Source organism: Triticum urartu, chromosome 6 (genome assembly GCF_003073215.2).
Source record: "Triticum urartu cultivar G1812 chromosome 6, Tu2.1, whole genome shotgun sequence".
In the NCBI taxonomy this organism is placed as follows: Eukaryota; Viridiplantae; Streptophyta; class Magnoliopsida; order Poales; family Poaceae; genus Triticum; species Triticum urartu.
In genome coordinates, this window is record NC_053027.1 from 135,374,905 (window position 1) to 135,378,613 (window position 3,709).

A 3,709-nucleotide genomic window follows, 5' to 3' on the forward strand; every position below is an offset into this window, starting at 1 on the left:
TTTATGTATGTTTAACATTATTTTAATAGATGATTAGCATTTTCTTCAAATACATGTATTGATCATTATTTTTTCATACACACTGTACATTTTTCTTATACATCAAAAATATTTTTATACATGTTTAACATTTTTTAAATACATGATTTTTTTAAAGTGTGGTGAATACTTTACAAACCTAAATAGGAAAAAGTAAATTGAAAAAATAAAAAATACAAACAGAAAATACAAACAAAAGAATAAGAATATGTGGGACATCATACTTTCAAATGGGCCGGCCCACAAACCTGCTGCCTGCAGCGAGGCGAGCTTCCACGGGCATCAATAATAGTGAAACTTCCGCCTCCCCACCAAAGTTAGTAGATTAGCGTGATGATATTGCATGTTTGACTCTATCTAGGAGACCTTGGTTCGAGTCCCTGTTTGCATGCATATTTTTTACTTTTTCTAAAACAGAGAACGTACGAAACACTTATATGACGAAAAAAGTGAAGAAACACTCCTTCCTTTAATATTAGATAAAGATAAAGATAGAAAGAAGATCAAATTTAGTTAGGGCTCTCTCGACGCAGCATTTTTTCTCTCAAAGATCTCATAGAGAGATTCCTTTTGTAATATAGATCAGAGTTCAGACCGTCAGATAAAAAAATAGTAAACATATATTTTGAGTAATTTTGTTTCTTTACAGAACTCCTCAAATATCATTTCACCACCAAACTTTGGAAGGATTTCTAACATTTGTTCATAGTCATTCACATAAAGTTTCAGATTTTTCCTTTGAAATGGTTTGCTATGTTTTTTGGCGGATGCTACAAATCCTCCGGAGGAAATCAGCCGGGTCACGCGCCGTTCGATTCATCCCCTGACAATTGTTGGATCAGGTCAACGCGAGCAACGACAACGTCGCTGTAGGGACATAACGCCGCATGCTCGAGGCAGGTGCACTCCCTTCCCTCCGCCAGCGATGAAGCTGCACTGCAGCGCCGATGAAGTTTCATTGCAGCTCAAGGCCGCCGGTGAAGCTCCATAGCAGCTGCCAACCCCGCTGCCTCGCAGCTCAGGCCTGCCGGTGAAGCTCCATTGCAGCACCGCTCCGCTGCATCACAGCTCCGGACTCGCCGATGAAGCTCCAATGTAGCGCCGATGAAGTTTCATTGTAGTCGGCGCCGGCGCCAGCGATGCTACACTGCATCGCCTGCCCCCGCTGCATCACAACTCGAGGCCGCCGGTGAAGCTCCATTGTAGCATCGTCCTCTGCATCACAGCTCCGGGGCTCGCCGGTGAAGCTTTCACCAGCGTCGGTGAAGTTTCGTTGCAGCTCCGCATGCTCATCGCAGCTCCGGGCGCCGCCGGTGAAAGCTTCCTTGCAGGACCGAGCTACTGGCCTCCGCACGGGCGCAGTATCGTAGCACCGCCACACGCATGCGGCGGCGATGCCTGATGCGACGACAGCGACGAAGTGCTGCGATAAAGCTCGTGGCTGTCGACTTTGGATGCTGCGACGGAGCTGCTGTGGCGGAGATGTCGCAGACGGTGGTCGCCGTCGTCCTCCCGCTTCAAAGCGATGATGGGGTGGGGGCGTCACCATGGGAGCTCTCCTCTCCCGGCGTGAGTGTCGGTGTCAAAACCGGCGGATCTCGGGTAGGGGGTCCCGAACTGTGCGTCTAGGCCGGATGGTAATGGGAGACAGGGAACACGATGTTTTACCCAGGTTCGGGCCCTCTTGATGGAGGTAAAACCCTACGTCCTGCTTGATTAATATTGATGATATGGGTAGTACAAGAGTAGATCTACCACGAGATCAGAGAGGCTAAACCCTAGAAGCTAGCATGGTATGATTGTATGTATATGATCTATCGACTAGCCTGGCCTCGGTTTATATAATGCACCAGAGGCCTAGGATAAAAAGAGTCCTAGCCGAATACGCCGGTGGGGAGGAGTCCTTGTCTTGATCACCAAGTCTTGTGGAATCTTCCATGTATGCGGCAGCTGTCCGAACTGGCCCATGAGTATACCGCCACGGGGGTCCTCGGCCCAACCTAACAGATCGGGAGATGACGTGTTGAGTACCCCCTAGTCCAGGACACCGTCAGTAGCCCCCTGAACCGGTCTTCAAGTTAGGGACGCTCCTCGATTCTTCCGAACTGTTCTTCATCTTCGGTTGTCGGTCTTGAAAACTGGTTCAACAAATCTTCTCATCTTCGATCTTGAGGATCACCAAAATGCATTCGACGAGTTTACACGTCGGGTATCCGAGGAGCCCCTTTAAGTTTTCGGCCTTTACCAATGCCTGGTTATTTCTATGCCACACCTCAGGTTTGAAGTTGTTCCCAGGAGGCAGTGTCCTCTTGCGTCCGAGCTCTAATGCCGGACTGCATTCGAAGTATCTTTTGCAGCCGAGCACCAACACCGGACTGCTGTCCGAGCTCCAATGCCGGAATGTATCCGAGCTCCAACGCCGGACTATATCCGAGGTGTTATATCACCTTTATTCAAAAAAGTTGAAAGAGTTTAACCGAGCTTAATGATGGAAATGCCCTTTATGGAGCCAGCCACTGGAGCCCGAGCTTTATGCCGGACTGCTTCCGAGGTGGTGCACCACCCCGACCGCGGGCTAATTTATTGTGAATATTTTTTATTGGTGCAATTTATTCTCTACCGAGATATATAGCCAGTAGCCCTCAAGGTGTGTATCGGTCTAAAACCCGAGATGCACCTGAAGGATGACATAATACCGCTGATCCCAGTAGCCGCTGAGACTCAGGTTGATTTGCAAAATCGGCCTGAGGATCAAGTCCTAGCTCGGCAGAATACTTCGGGACACAAAAAGCGGCGTGCTCAGTCCTCGAGACTCAGGTTGGGTGCGGCCGACCAACCTGAGGATCAAAATCTCCTCGGCAACTGTATTGCACTTAAAATTTTCTGCATTGAACAGGCAATGCAGTAGCCCCCAAGACACTGGTCGGGTGGCAACACCAGATCAGGGGATCGATGTGCCCCTTTAATATTTGTAAATAATAAGCCCGAAGCCCAGTAGCCCCCGAGCCTTAATGCGGGAACGGGTGGCCGAATTAAGGATCGATATCCATAGTAAAATCAAAAATTATGTGTAATGACTCTATGTATCCAAGTACTTTACGTCATTAATGCTCGGATCCACATTGTACAAAACTTTGTTGACCGACCATCGACTTCCACCTCCTCGGCCAGTAGCCGAGGAGTGTTTGTCCTACTTTATAAAGCCTTTATGAGGGCAAAGATTTATGACAAACAAGGCAATCTGGCCACACGGTTTTATAAACAAAGGTACGCAGAGAGATATGTTATATTACTGTTTAACAGAAGAAATGTCTTCCAAAGAAAATAGTCTTGCTATCGATTCCTTTCTTTGGGTTGTCATGCTAAGCATGATCATGAAACCTCAGCTCCAATGTAAGAGCAAAATATCGAGGATTTAGTTTGGGAGGCCAGTTAATAGCCCCCGGTAGTGTTCGGCGACAGTCGAGGTCAAGCCGTAAACACTTCGGCCATTGTTATGAATGGCCCGTCATTTAACACCATCATCGGATCGCTGACCAGTTTACGCTTATTGTGACAGTCAGTTTTCGGCTTTCTCCACTGAGGTGCTTAACCATGTGAGCTGGAAGCACAATCGTAGTGGTTCTCCCTTTGCACACCTAGCTGAACAAAGCGGAACGTAGGAGGCAAG